Below are 16,714 nucleotides of genomic sequence, written 5' to 3'. Positions count from 1 at the left end.
ATCTTTGAAGGCAGCTGAAACTCAATGTTGCCCAGCGACAGCCCCAAAACCTGAAAGATCTGGAGAAGATCTGTATGGAGGAGTGGGCCACAATCCCTGCTGCAGTGTGTGCAAACTTGGTCAAGAACTACAGGAAATGTCTGACCTCTGTAATTGCAAACAGAGGTTTCTGTACCAAATATTAAGTTCTGTTTTTCTATTGTATCAATTACTTATTTCATGCAATGAAGTGTAAATTAATTATGTACAAAGCATACAATGTGATTTTCTGAGTTTTTTTTAGATTCTGTCTCACAGGTGAAGTGTACCTACAATAAAAATTACAGACCTCTCCATTCTCTCCATGTAGATGGGAAAACTTGTAAAATCGGCAGTGTATCAAATACTTATTTTCCCCACTGTAGGTGTTCCTTTGTGGTTTTGATGCCCCCAATCTGAATCTACAATGTGCATATTATAATAACAAGGAAAACCATTGCTTGAACAGATGAGTCCAAACTTTTGATGGGTGCAGCCTCAGAATAGCTTTCACAGTTGATCATACACTCATACACATTCCCTTTTACACATGTACAATCGACAACACAACATGTGTGTAATTTTACCTAATGTATACAATATCTATACAGTACTATTCAAGGGTTTTAGGCAGGTGTGAAATAAAGATGCAATGTAAGAATGCATTAAAATTATAAGTGGTCATTGATAAAAGTAAACTAAGTGAATGAACAAAAGAGAAATCTAAATGAAATCAATATTTGGTGTGAACGCCCTTTACTTTCAAAACAGTATCAATTATTATAAGTACACTTGCACACAATTTTAATGGAATTCTGCAGGAGATTCTTCCAAGCATCTTGGTGAACTAACTACCGAATTTCTGTGGATGTCACTTTTGCTAATCCTTCTGTGTCTTCATGTAATCACAGACAGATTTGAGGATGGTGAGATCAGGACTCTGTGGGGAGGATATCATCATTTCCAGGACTTCTTGTTCTTCTTTACACAGAAGATAGTTATTAACGATATTGGCTGAATGTTTGGGATTGTTGCCCTGCTGCTGGATAAATTTAAAGGCCATTCAGATTTCTTCCTGAAGATTTTGCATGATGGATTATCATCCGCCTGTATTTCTCAGCACTGAAAACACCATCAATCTTAACCAAATCCCCAACTTCATTTGCTGAGACACAGCCACAAACTCGCAAAGACCCTCGACCATTCTTTACTGTTGCTTGTAGACACTTATTATTGTGCCAATATTTCACATTTTGACTCATCAGTCCAGAGCATCTGCTGTCATTTTTCTGCACCCCATTTCCTATATTTTCATTCATAGTTGAGTCATTTGGCCTTGTCTCCATCTCAAAGGTATGGCTTCTCGTCAGATTTCTCCAAACAGTAGATGGGTGTAGCTGAGTTCAACTGGTTACCGCCAGTTCTCAGATGATGGCACTGCTGGACATCTTCCAATTTGGAAGGCAAATAGGCATGTAGTGTCTTATCTTCTGCACTAAGCTTCCTTGGCCAACCACTGCAGCTATATGGTCCTCAATGTTGCCCATTTCTTGGTGTCCTTATTGTTGAGAAATACACGCAGATACTCATCCATCATGCAATACTATCAGGGAGGTGTTTGGCTGCAAATTTATTCTACACCAGAACAACGACCCCAAATATACAGGCAATGTTATTAAGAACAATCTTCAGCGTAAAAAAGCAAGGAGTCCTGGAAGTGCTGATATGGCCCCCACAGATCGCTGGTCGCAACATCATCCAGTCTTTATGTGATTACATGAAGAGGCAGAAGGATTTGCCCAAGTCTATATCCATAGAAGATCTGTGGTTAGTTCTCCAAGATGTTTGGAACAACCTTCTTGCTGAGGTCCTTCAAAAACTGTGTGCAAGTGTATCTAGAATTGATGCGGTTTTGATGGAAAAGTGCGATCACACCAAATATAGATATGATTTAGATTCTCTTTTGCTATTTACCTTGCATTTTGTTAGTTGATAATAAAATAAATTAACACTCCTATTTTTTTCAAGCATTCTTACTTTGTAGCATTTCTTCCATACCTGCCTAAAACTTTTGCACAGTAATATGCTTCATATAATAGGTCTGCACTGAAGACTGGAGGAGCCCATAACTGGATGTAGAAGTGGTGGTGCCATGACAGGAGGCAATGATGAAAGGAGTCAAGGATCTGCTTAGTATGCAAATTGAGGGAGGCAGAACAATGCACCAAAGCACCCTCATTTGCATATGAATTATAAAGAGTTTTCAAGCTAATTACAACAGTGAAATGTATACTGCTAAAATGTTTTTTTTTTTTATAGGGGCTAAGTCCCCTACATAACTGTTTAATTTGTTCAGTCTACATTTCAGGGATGACGGATTCCCTTTAAGAGCGTTGGCTTGAGGTCGGTGAAGCACCTGTAACTGACCATCTGGCTCATAGCCCAATGTCATTCAATCGCCTTCTGATGTTTTATATAGACACTGTGTGATGCCTTTGGCTTGGCCTGTGACATCTAATTTCGCTTGCAGTACCCAATGGATCACTATGCGCCATTCCTCAAATCTGATAAGACCACGTGAGCAGCGCCATGAAGAGGCCTTCACAAGGGAACATCACACTGGCCGTACTTCCAGGATTGTGGTGTGGGATGGCATAATGTACAGTGTAACATACCTGGCGGCGTACTTGCATAGTGCACCATCTCCCACTATGCAAGATCGCAAACTTAATCTTCAGTCCAGTCTGCCAGCCTGGCTTCTGTTCTTGCTGTCTGCTTGTCTTTGTCCTGACTGCTTAGGGCGGCGGCCCGGTTACTTCCTGTTTCTTGTAGCTGCTGTGGGCACACCCCTAATGCGTCTCCAGCCTATTGCTGTCTGTCACTGGATATTTAAACCAGCTCCACCCTGAAGCTGGTGCCTGAGCAACTCTTACCTTCAGAGGGCTCCTTGCCTCTGATGTGCCAGGTCCCGTTCTGTTCTTGCCTGTCCGCCAACCTGGGGGCTGTATTCCCAGGCCTGTCTGAACTATATCTTAGCCTGTTTGTCCGCCTCTCTGTGGGCCGTATACCCAGACACGCTCCTGTATCTTGTTGCAGTGTCAGTTCCTGTCTGAACACTCTCCTAGCCTGTTTGTCCGCCTCTCTGGGGGCTGTATACCCAGACTCGCTGCTGTATCTTGTTTCAGTGTCAGTTCCTGTCTGAACACTATCCTAGCCTGTTTGTCTCTGTCCGTACCTTCCCTTTTCCTGCAGTCTCTGAACCTGCACCTAACTCCTACTGGATGTCTCTGTACTTCTGTTGTGAGTTTAGAGTCCACTTGCTGCTTCATTGCAAGTACCTTGTGTGTATCTGGTTCTGGCTCCGGCGGTTCCTGCCTGCTCTGCCTTGCTCACCGCTCCGGCGGTACCTCTCTGCTCCGCCTTGCCCACCGCTCCAGCGGTTCCTCTCTGCTCTGCTTGTCTACCGCATCTGCGGTTCTGTTCCTGAATCCCAGTCTGTACTGGACCCTATCCAGCCTGTGCTCCAACCTGCTAGTACCTCCCCGTCTGCACGCCAGCCGTACTTGTCAGTACCCTCCTGTCTGCATACCAGCCGTGCCTGCCAGTATCCTCCTGTCTGCACTCCAGCCGTGCCTGCCAGTGCCCACCTGTCTGCATGCCAGCTGTGTCTGTCAGTGCCCACCTGTCTGCATGCCATCCGTGCCTGCCAATACTCACCTGTTTATGTGCCAGCCTAACCTGCCTGTTCCTGTATTCCCCGGTGTGGGTCAACAGCCGTATCCGGGGTCTGGCCTGGAGTAGCACCTGGTCCCTCTGCTCAGTTCCTCCCTGGTGCACGGCGTCGTTAGCCGTCGTGCTACCTTGGTCGGATCGGGTAGATACTTAGTTACGCCCCTCCAGGCACTCTCCGGTTCATGGCACAGTGGAATCACTAAATCACGCACACGTCAGTCAGCCCGGGCGTGTGCATAACATACAGTAGCCTGACCCATCTAAGTCTTCATTCTGGTTACACTAACAGCTCGGTGTTACATTAATTTGGTTGTGTAACCAGTCGTATGGCCTTTCTCCAAGGTGTTCCTGGAGGCATTTTTTAACTGACAACACCAGGCCACATGTTATTTGTGCTACTGGAAGTAGCCTGAGTGGTATAAACAAGCTACCATGGACTGCAGCATCTCCAGACTTGTCTTCCATCATCACATCTGTGACATCATTGGTAGACAATTGCAAAGGGAGCTGCCAGCAGTGGATCTTGATGATTTATACAAGTGCTTTCGGCCATGGCAGAACATCCCTCAGATGACCATTAATATACTCCTATCGATGAGGTTAAGTGTGAAGATTTCTGCACATGGCGCTCAAATATTAAATAAATCAAGATGTTTTGAAAATGTTGTTTCCAATCTTTCATCAATTGCAGATCATTAACATGTCCATCCATCCTGTGATTTCTATAATTCCACAACTTTTCCTTCCTGGTGTTGCAATGTCAGTGAGAAATATATATAAATGTTCTTTAAATCCAGTCTGACGTCTCTGTGCATGAAGGCTTTGTGTAAATGATCATAAAGCCCTCAGCATGTGCCCAAAATGTTTGTTTTATACTGCTGGTAATAAGGGATAGAAAGGTGCAGCTGCTGTTCCAATGTGTGTCTTTGCGACTGCATGCTATAAGATGTGTCTGCATGCTGTGAGATAGTTCTTTTGGAAAATGTAAGACATAATCTCATTCTAGAATAGTTAAATCTCTATTCTCTCTAGAAAATGACATACTATTATTCACATTAGGTTAAAGCACTTAAATTATTATTATTTTTTATTATTATATCGCCATTTATTCCATGGCGCTTTACATGTGATAGGGGTATACATAGCAAAAACATTTACATAATCTTAACAAAACGAGTCAGCGACTGGTACAGGAGGAGCGAGAACCCTGCCCCCGAGGGCTCACAGTCTACAAGAAAGTCTTAAATGAAAATAAAGAGTCATGTGCTTACCAACTTTTCTGATGGAGTGAGTGTAGAAGTCACACCTAGATCAAGAGGGAAACAAGATCATAAATTCAATCTAACTCTGTTTCATAAGTAAAAACGGTAGAATTATTTTCATCCCTAAAGTGCCAATGGCAGCACAGAAGTTGTCAACGGTCAGCTATTCTGTCTGTGGGAAATTCATCTACCCAGTGGTGTAACCATAGTGTGAACAGGTGTTGCAGTCCTGGAGCCTAGGAGTGCCTAAAAGTTCCTGTTGGCCCATATGATAAGACCCAGATAGTTGGGAACCCTTATGGAAATTTTGCATTGGGGTCCACAATCTTTTAGCTACGCCACTGCATCTGCACAGCCCCCAACATCACCATAAGAATCCAAGCGGCCATATACCACTGGATTTTCTGGATCCCAAGGTACAAGACCAGGGGCGGACACTGACTGCTTGTGGCCCCTGTGCAATAAATGTGTCTGGGCGCCCCACCTTTTATCGCGACAAAGCTACAGATGTATATATAGCCACACACACATATATACCTCTTGCATAGCCTCTTTTATTATGTATATTGCCGTCCCTTATTACACAGTGCCCTCCCTTGTTGTGTACAGCACCGTCCCTTACATACTGGATTATCTATAGCGCCCTGTTCTTTATTGCATACCGTCCTCTCTTGTTAGATATATAATGCAATGACGGCTGATGGAGCAAGGGAAAGCTTCTTTTCTGATGGAGGAGCTGATGGACTGGTCTTCAGGTTACCGGCTGCTAACAAGAGATGACTATGTAATAAAAGAGGGCGCAAGTACTGACAAAAATAACAAGAATACGCTATGTAAGGGACAGCACTGTACATAACAGCAGAGGAAGCTATATAATAAGAGCTATATATAACTAGAGAGGATGGTAGGTAATAAAGGTAGGGTGTTATACATAATAAAAGAGGAAACTATGTAACTAAGGATGGCGCTATACATAATGAGTACACTATATACAAAGGAACTGTGCTATACATAATACGGCTACATTCCTGCATATATGTGCAGTGTCGGTGTGCTAACCGCTTTTACAGATGCATTGAGCATGTCCTATTCTAATCCTCAAAATCAGATCAGAACAGGACATTCTCTGACCCTCATTTTCAGATCTGTGATTTTCATGGATGTGTGAATGGATCTATAAAACTCTACGAGTCCGTGGGCGATCCGATCAAAAAATCTGGCAGCACACAGGCTGCAATCTCACATTTGTGTGAAATGTCCAAGGGATTTTACAGATAACATTATCACTCCAAGTCACACAGTGCAGATACAGAATAATATTTACATCCAGGCACTTACCGCTGACGTCTCATCTGATCAGAGTCGGTTTCTGCTGCTTCTCCATCTGGTCAGACCTTCATGTCGACATCTCCCAGCCACGACTCGTCTTGTCATGATGATCTCCAGCCTAGAAAATAGCAAGGTGACATGTTGTATATATATCATTGCTCTCCCCATCCACATCCTTATCATTGCTCTCCCCAGCCCCAGCATTGCTCTCCCCTGCCCCATCATTGCTCTCCCCAGCCCCAGCATTGCTCTCCACAACCTCCACATCATTGCTCTCCCCAGCCCCAGCATTGCTCTCCCCAGTCCCAGCATTGCTCTCCCCAGTCCCAGCATTGCTCTCCCCAGCCTCCCCTCATTGCTCTCCCCAGCCTCCCGTCATTGCTCTCCCCAGCCTCCCGTCATTGCTCTCCCCAGCCTCCCCTCATTGCTCTCTCCAGCCTCCCCTCATTGCTCTCCCCAGCCTCCCTTCATTGTTCTCCCCAGCCTCCCTTCATTGCTCTCCTCAGCCTCCCCACATTGCTCTCCCCAGCCTCCCCTCATTGCTCTCCCCAGCATTGCTCTCGCCAGCCTCCTCTCATTGCTCTCCCCAGCCCCAGCATTGCTCTCACCAGCCTCCCCACATTGCTCTCCCCAGCCTCCCCACATTGCTCTCCCCAGCCTCCCCACATTGCTCTCCCCAGCCTCCCCACATTGCTCTCCCCAGCCTCCCTTCATTGCTCTCCCCAGCCTCCCTTCATTGCTCTCCCCAGCCTCCCCTGATTGCTCTCCCCAGCCTCCCCTCATTGCTCTCCTCAGCCTCCTCTCATTGCTCTCCCCAGCCTCCCCTTATTGCTCTCCTCAGCCTCCCCTCATTGCTCTCCTCAGCCTCCCCTCATTGCTCTCCCCAGCCTCCCCTCATTGCTCTCCCCAGCCTCCCCTCATTGCTCTCCTCAGCCTCCCCTCATTGCTCTCCTCAGCCTCCTCTCATTGCTCTCCCCAGCCTCCCCACATTGCTCTCCTCAGCCTCCCCTCATTGCTCTCCCCAGCCTCCCCTCATTGCTCTCCCCAGCCCATCATTGCTCTCCCTAGCCTCCTCTCATTGCTCTCCCCAGCCTACTCTCATTGCCCTCCCCAGCCTACTCTCATTACTCTCCCCAGCCTCCCCTTATTGCTCTCCCCAGCCTAAATTCATTCTCCTGTTCCTCTACCCAGATTCCCCAGGTTCAGTTAAAAAAATAATAAATAAAAACACAACTTACCTCAGCTCGCTCCCCTGCAGCATCCTACTAGTCTCTGGTAACTTTCTCTCTGACACACAGGCCCTTGCTGCATGATGACGTTATCAAGCAGCGTGGGCCTGTGTCAGGGAGGAAGTATCGGGCAGCCAGGAAGGAGAGGTGAGGATGGATCCCTGCAGCTCCGCTGCCATTTTCCTCCTGTCAGCAGGGGAGCTGCAGGGATCGCTCCATGCCTGCCGCATATGATGAGGGGAATCTGGCCATGGGCCCTTCCGGAGCCTGGGGCTCCGATAAGCAGGCCAGATTGCCCTCAGTATCAGCCGCCCGGCAAGGGCCCCCCTGCACTGCCAGGCCCCGGTGCAGTTGCACAGGCTGCATCGGCGGTAGGTCCGCCCCTATACAAGACGTTCTAAATCTACCCGTTATCCTTACATTTATGATGCTGATGACTTACTGTTTTATGTAGCGGAGTTAAGAGTCCCTCAACTTTTTACCACTTTGATAGTTATGGAGTCTGTGAGCACAAAATAACTATTCAAACCAAGCACAGGCGCTCAGTGCATCCTTGTTGTGGCCAGTTGTTTTCCATCTCTCTCTGCCCTTCTCTGGCTGCTGTAAATCCAGAGCTGTCAATCAAAGAAAAGGAGGGTGGAGATAGATGAAACCAAGTAGGTGGGAAGGTGCACTGCCAGCCATGTAAAAATGCATCAAGTGACTGTGGTTAGTCTCTTAACAACCAGAATGGTAAGAAGTTGAAGGAATCTAATGTATTCTCACATAGCCAATTTTGCTCTTAAATTTCTGTAACTTTCCCATCCATCCTAACAGGTTTGTAGGAATCCACATATATGGTAGGATCTTTGAATCACAGAAATTTTTGCTAATCTGCCACATGTGAATATAACCTTAAAGAAACCTCAGAAGGAAGCAGTAGAAAGAGTGCACGTTGAGTACAAATCGCTCAGAAACCATTTTTTGTGACTCCCCTGAATATAAGATTTAGTATGGTGAGATACCAATATATATATCTATTATTTTAAAAAACACATGAGGGACATACTGGACGCCTCAATCCATCTCGCTGGAGTGAATAAATGGGTCTGTAAATGATGCATGAGAGTTTGTTTTCATCTTAATTTAGATTTATCTACCTGAAGAAAATCCCCTGTCGTCATATTGTCCCTACATGTGCAAAGTATCACAGCAACGGAAAGCTCATCTTTTACTTTGTGACCCTCCCGACTCACAGTTCTGTAGTAAATACATTGTATTGTAGGCACTGGTGGATTCAGACAGAAAAGGGCCCCTGTGCAAGAACAATATATGGGCTCTTTGCAGTCCAAGAGCTCCTAAAAATGCAAAATTGCACCTGCTTTGAAGGTAGAAATGGGCCCCTGTGCGGCAGCACAGGTTGCAACAATGATATGTTCGCCTCAGATTGTAGGTTACAGCATTAGAAAGATATTACAATAGGATTTGGAATCAATGTCCTGTCCGTACAATAATGGGCAGTTCCATGTCCTCCGTCAACTTGATAACAAGGTGCTTTGTACCCATCTAACATATTGAGCTGTTTTCTTATAATTTACCTCTTCCGATGCCCTTCACAGTCAAAGTGGAAAGAATGGAGCGTTCTGACGGAACGCTTCTGGTGACTCTCTTTCTGTAGAGCGGTTTCCTTCTTTCTGTAAATAAAGCATTTGATAAAAATGGGAGTGTCATGATAAAAATGGAAATGACCTATTGGGTTATTATTTACACATATTTATCCCACAAGAGTTTTTCTATTCTATTATAGTTCTCTTTTCAACTCTACAGTTCTTAAAGGGGATTTCTGATACCTACAATGCCCTTTATAAATATCTATCTTTAAGCCCTAACCACTTTTGTAATTGGCATTATTATAAAATTCCCTACACTTCTCCCTGTATTTGTCATTGTTTTTCTTTACTTTCTGTAGCGTTTCTTTTAAGGGGAGTCTCAATTGGGACATCACAGGAGGCTGGGGCTGCACTCACTTCTCTGTAGCTTCTATCACCCCTCCTGAAACAGGTCATCATCAGGGAGGCAGCGCTGCGGTCACTTACCACAGCTTTGTCATTACCTTCCCCTGATGTCCTCTTCAGGGGGTGATGGAGAAATTACTGCATCTTCAGTCCCCACCGCCCACATCTTTCATGGCTGCCGCCACAGTCCCTACTTCTGACACTGCGGCCTCTTTCTTGAAATGAGATGTAATCAGCGGGCGGTGATAGAAGAAGGGTGGGAGACAGCAGCGCCGCCCCACAACTTCTATCACCGACCTCAAACAAATCGTTTGTTGGCAGTTCGGTGAGTAACAGTTGGTTTACATTGAGTTTACCCAGAAATCACCAAGCTTGTATGCAATCACCAAAAAGTAAAGAGGTTGTCCACTACTTTAACATTGATGACCTATCCTTTGGATATGTCATCAATGTCTGATTGGTGAGGGTGCAACACCCGGCACCTCCGCCAATCAGCCTTTCTTGGTGGCGGCGGTGGCCGGAAGTGCTCACTTATGGAGCTGCTCTGTCTACAGATAGTGGCTGCGGCCAGGTATTGCACATCTGCCATCTATTCAAATCAATAGGGGGGCAGATGTGCAGTACCCAGCTGCCACCACTGTTAGTAGACAGAGTCGCTCCTTAACGGAGCACTTCCGGCCACTTCCGGCACCGAGAACGGGTGATCGGCGGAGGTGCCGGGTGTCACATCCCCACCAATCAGACAATGATGGCCTATCCCAAGGATACAGTTAAAGTAGTGGACAACCTCTTTAAGTTAAGTTTTAGAGTGCATGTGTTTTTTCATGCCATTCTTCCCCGGGGAGCTACACAACACCCCAAAGCTTGAGTCCCCCTTTCTTACAAGCTCACTATGTAGCATTGTGTTATAGACATTTGTGCTCACCTCCCCTCTGTTTGAGGTGGCTCGGGGAAGGTGTTCTGGATGAATTCTCAATAGAATGCTTGAATGAAATGCTGCGCCCTAAAATAATAAAAATCCTAATTGAAAGACATAAAAATCAAGGAACCTCCTCAAATAAATATCCATAAAGAACTGTCAAAATTTATATTCTGTTTTACTAATAATATGGCAGGTGTTTCAGTGAAATGAGAAGCCGCATTGAGCCTCCCTGATGACAACTGCATATTGGCCTCACTATAGAGATGGCCATACACATTCAATTGCTGTCGGTCATACAAGATGGATATTTTGCCACTAACATACATGCCTATATCAATGGGGAGAGGGGAATAAGCTGTATACAAATGTACAAGCCAAAGCATGTGTGTATGAGGCCTTAGATGGTGTAGCACAGAACAGATACCCTATTGAGTTGTACTTATGGCCACACATCTTGTTCATAAATATTAGAGAGATGGATACAGTCTAATATATTATCTCTACATTACATAGATCTCTTAGACCTGCCGAATCTGTTGTATTCACTATGAAAAGTGATATCAGAAGGGCTCTATAATCCTGATACTGTACTGAACATTTTATGAGTCTAGGTAGAGAGTGAGAGAATTCATGAGTCCAAGTGTATTCAATCTCCGTCCATGCAGCCTGATTGACATCTGCAGTTTGTACTGAGCAGTGTGAGATCTAAGCAGGAAGGAGGGGCACTGAGCAGCTGTCAATCCGGATAGGTGGGTGAGAATTAAGTTTAACCCTAATAAAAGGAAAAAAGGATGTTTTTTCAAAGTAAATACATCAGCTTCATCAGGTCTAATATAGCTATGTAATAATGTAGGCAGTATTTATTGTGAAATCTGGTGTCAGATCACCTTTAAGTTAGCAGAGTCTTCATTATTAGCCCTGTAGTAAGTTATAGATTTTACTATAATAAATTGTAATATGAGAACTGTTTTCGGTTTGTGGATTGCCCTTTGTATTTAGTGCACAGGAACTTACTATTCCCCTCCTATGCAGGGTATCTCTGGATCTCTCCTTCTGGCGGTGGGAAGAATTCCTCTACGATACATGAAGGAAGCGCTGACAACTTTTTATGCAGTTCAGTAATATTCTATATAAAATCCCCTGGAGACACAAGCTCAGAGAATGGAGTATGGAGGATACGGAATATTGTATATACTGTTATCCGGAGACTCACCATTAAGCAATGCTGTTTATGGCTCTATAGTACATTTTGTAACAAGGGAACAAGGACTTCCCGCAGACTAAACATTGCAGTCTGTAAGCTGTTATCCTTGCCAAAATGAGTATTCATATATTACATTGTGCTGCTTGTGCTGGAAAGTACAGACCATCTTTTAACCTTTTCGTCCTTTACAGTCAATGTATGTACGGTAAGGGGAAGTGTCCACTATTTAGGGGTCCGCAGCACCCCAAACAGCACAGAGTTCACTACAAGAATACATCCGGATATAGCAAGGTCCATAAAGCAGAAGAAATTTGGAGAGCTACATTTTATCCCTTGTATATTGCATCTTGCATTAGCCTCATATACAATGTTGGTTACCATTACAATATCTTCAGAAATAAATGGAAATTTACCAAAGTTATATCCTCAGGATTTTTTAATTAGTGGTCCAAATTAATACAACAATAAAACATTGCTTTTCAACTTCCATGTTGCAATTTCAAAGAAACAGAATAAACAGCATGTGCAGCAATAAAGACAACCCTAACTAATACTTGGTTGCACACCCTTTGGCATTGCTGACAGCCTCCAAATGTTTCTTGTAGTCATCTATAAGTTTCTTCCACTTCTCAGCTGGAATTTTCTCCCACTCTTCTTTTGCAGTTTGTTCAAGCTCTTGAATGTTTTCAGGGTTATTTTTCCCAATGGTAGATTTCAGCTCACCCCAATTATTTTCAATGGGATTGAGGTCAGGACTCATTGCTGGCCATTTTAAAACAGTCCATTTTTTTCTTTTTCAACCATTCCTGTGTACTTTTGGATGTGGGCTTTGGATCATTGTCTTGCTGGAGGACCCATGATCTTTGACTCAAACCAAGTTTTCTTACACTAGGTAGGACATTTCGCTCTAAAATCTCTTGATAATTCTCTGATTTCATGATTCCTGTGATATGGTCAAGGCCTCCAGTACCAGACGCAGCAAAGCAACCCCACAGCATTATGGATCCTCTACCATGCTTAACTGTTGGTAAGGTGTTCTTTTCCTTATAAGCTTCATTGAGCCATCTGTGAACAAACTGTTGCTTTGCATTGCCAAAAAGCTCTATTTTTGTTTCATCTGTCCGCAGAACATTTTCCCAGAAGGATTGTGGTTTGTCAAGGTACTCTTTGGCAAAGATTAGTCATTCCTTTTTATGTCTTTTCTTCAGCAATGGTTTCTTCCTTGGCCTTCGCCCATAAAGCTTTGCTTGGTTTAGTGTGCGGCGTATGGTACTTGTTGAAACCATAACCCCAGACTGTTCTAGGTTGGCCTTCAGGTCTTTGGATGTTTGATGTACTGTTTTTTTCACCATTCGCATCAACCTTTCGAAGACATCTCTTGTCAATTTTCCTCCTTCCCCCACGTTCAGAGAGGTTCTTGATGGTTCCATGCTTGGCAAACTTTTTAATAACATTGTGCACTGTTGAAACTGGGATACCAAGGTCTTTGGAGATGGCCTTATACCCTTTGGAAGTCTTCTGTTTGTTAATAATAACAGCTCTGATGTCCTCAGACAGCTCCTTTGTCTTCACCATTGTGACCTAGGATCAAAGCTTAACATGTGGCTTTTTAAAACACTGAAGTCATCATTCATTGGTTAATTCATGTCACATGGGTACCGACAATTAATCAAAGAAGAATCTTTTGTGATTTACCACTGGCGAGTCAAAATGTGTTTCCATACTAAATTAATGTAAAGGGTGCCAATACCAGTGTCACAGCAAGCTTTAGATTTTTCTATTTTTTCCTCCCATTGTTTTTGATTTTAAATTATTGTTTATCATTTGCTCTTTTGTATTTAACACCAGTGCTCTATACAAAGAAAATGTTTCACTTGATTAATTTGTTTAGGAGATATTCCACATTATGTACTTAAACTTCATAGGTGCCAATAACGATGATCAGGACTGTACTGCCACCATGAGATTACCTCCCTTTTCAGGAGAAATTATCAGATAGAGTATGTTAGCTGTGGACCCTCCAAGGGCCATCGATATAGGAGGTAAAGAAGAGGCTCTGGTGCCTGAGGGGCTTCACAACTGCATGAGGAAACATAAGTGGTATAAGGCTGGGGCTGAATTTTTATTTTGGTTTTCAAGGGCAAATATCACTCAATGTCATTACTACATCGCAGTATAATGCAGGTGAATGCAATGGCATTACGACCCACAAGGCACTGCGGCCCCAACAAGCAAGTCACAGAAAATCCAACCTGCTGGTCGCAGTCCCTTGTGGATTGCAATAATAATAATTCACTTGCATTATGCTGTAATGTAGCAGCGGTATAGAGGGATTTTTGACCACCCGACCTATGTCACGGCCAAGTCATGTAGCCCCTAAATGTTACATGGGTGGAGTGGCCCTATAACAGACTTTGGAGACTGGGAGCTTTGAGTTGAACCTCTAGGGTCCTGCATATAGGTCAGAAGAAATTTTCCCTGACTTCTCTGCTTTGGATATCTATCTACTTAAGTTATGACATATTGCCAGGATAGGCCAACCCTTAAAGACCACTGGTGGTCCAACCTCTAGAAACACCACTGATCCCAAGAATGATCCCGCTTTGGTGCTGAGTCCCATTCACAGTTTTTCCCTGCACGGCCGCACTTCCAGCCACCCAGCTAGGATCTGCTCCTGGCCCTATTTGAGTGGAGCTGCAATGAATCACGTGGCAAGATTTCCCCTGTGAAGAAGAAAAAAACTGTAAAGAGGAGCCAGGCTGAAGCCTACTCTCGTAGGAATCAATGGCAGAGTATGAGACAGGGAAGTTTGTTGGAGAAGGATGTTATCAATACCATAGATGGCAAGAGGAAAAAAATAGATCAATTTTGGAAAAAATCAAGCCAGACATATCACTTGAAGCAAGGATCACCAAGCTACAACTTGCCTACTTTAGACACATCATAAGAAGAGAGCAATCACTGTAGAAGGACATCATGGTCAGAAGAATAGAAGCAACAAGATGAAGAGGAAGACCAGCAACCCGATGGCTTGATACTATCAAGATAACGTCGCAGAAGACCCTGATGAACCTATCTAGGCTGCACAAGATCAATCTTCCTACATCAATTCATCCATCATGGGATGAATAAGAGTCTGAGGGCTGCCGGGCGAATTTGGTAGGTGAGGACGTCATCCTAGTGTTCATAAGAAGTCACAGCCTGACATCCTGTCTACACCCGAAAGTATGAACCAGACTAGTAGTCATACTGAAGATCACTTGACAAAGTGCCCATATTGAAGAAATTGTTAGAGCATCACTTTAATATGATTGTTGTTACCTTGGATGCATAGTTCTGATTCAAAGCTTTGTGGAAACTCATGTAACTCGTCATCCAGATCTTTCCACTGAAAAGCACAAAAGGAATAATTATTCACACAAGAAATAGGGTTCCCAGTATATGTTTTGTGCCCCAAACAAAAAAATGAACACATCTTAAGTCAACACTTCACACTGCCACTGAAAAGTGCCTATATATTTGTCATGTTTTGTCACCCTACCCAGTGCCCCCTTTTCCTCTGCTGATACTGGCCTCCTACACCCAAGATCCCTGCAACAGTGGCATGGGGAGCAGAGGTAAGCCAGAGCCTAGTCTCCACCCCACAGAAAAGGCAGGGAAGGTGTGGTTTAGACTTAACCCTGTGTTCCCCATGCCAAGAGGACTGGAAAGGGTCTCAACTGAAAACGCGGTGTGATGCAAATGGGGGGCACTAGGTGAGAGTGACTTTGTGTTTAGTCACTTTTAAGTGTCAGGCTAGAGGGTTGCTTTAAGAAGTATAATTTTTAGCCAATGATGTGACCCATATAGTATATGTTCTAGGTTTAAATAAAACTCCCATTCGTACAGGTTTACATCTATTAGGCTGGAGCTGCATGGTGACTTTTGCCACGACAATGATCGCATGGCCAAAGATCACCATCTGTTGCTGATACTTCTGTCACGCAAGATGTGGGAAAGACTTAGTGCAACACAGAGGGAAGAGGGAAAGGGAGCCCAGACACTAGGGAAAAGGGGGGAGTGGAGACCTCCTAGTCTGGTCTAGTGTCACCGTGTCTCAACTACCGTCCCTATATTGGCTCTTCACCAATCGCCGCATGTGTGCATCGCCCTGACTTTCCCTGGCATATGGTTAAGGCTAGGGTGAAGGAAGGAGATGAGCACTAGTCGATCTTCACTAAACTCTATAGACAACAAGGGCAGACAAACAGGGGGGAAGTGCTTAGCTTCAGACGACTCCAAACAAATTCGCACACGGCCTCAAGCTCCAGAGAGGACGAAGTACTGCTCTTGCTAAAGCCACACAAGTAGTAATGAATATCACCGGCACCTCCCTCTCAGACACACCAGGTATAGTGGGCACGGAAAGTATTCAGACCCCTTTAAATTTTTCACGCTTTGTTTCATTGCAGCCATTTGGTAAATTCTAAAAAGTTTATCTTTTTTTCTCATTAAAGTACACTATGCACCCCATCTTGACTGAAAAAAAACAGAAATGTAGAAATTTTTGCAAATTTATTAAAAAAGAAAAACTGAAATATCACATGGTCATAAGTATTCAGACCCTTTGCTCAGTATTGAGTAGAAGCACCCTTTTGAGCTAGTACAGCCATGAGTCTTGGGAATGATGCTACAAGTTTTTCACATCAGGATTTGGGGATCCTCTGCCATTCTTCCTTGCAGATCCTCTCCAGTTCCATCATGTTGGATGCTGAACGTTGGTGGACAGCCATTTTCAGGTCTCTCCAGAGATGCTCAATTGGATGTAGGTCAGGGCTCTGGCTGAGCCAGTCAAGAATGGTCACAGAGTTGTTCTGAAGCCACTCCTTTGTTATTTTAGCTGTGTGCTTAGGGTCATTGTCTTGTTGAAAGGTGAACCTTCAGCCAAGTCTGAGGTCCAGAGCACTCTGGAAGAGGTTTTCATCCAGGATATCTCTGTACTTGGCTGCATTCATATTTCCTTCAATTGCAACAAGTCATCCTGT

The sequence above is a fragment of the Phyllobates terribilis genome, unplaced genomic scaffold, assembly GCF_046119375.1.
Source record: "Phyllobates terribilis strain yellow unplaced genomic scaffold, ASM4611937v1 Scaffold_4__5_contigs__length_816908805, whole genome shotgun sequence".
NCBI classification, from domain to species: Eukaryota; Metazoa; Chordata; class Amphibia; order Anura; family Dendrobatidae; genus Phyllobates; species Phyllobates terribilis.
The sequence above is the reverse complement of the archived record's forward strand: the minus strand, read 5'-3'. Positions refer to the sequence as shown.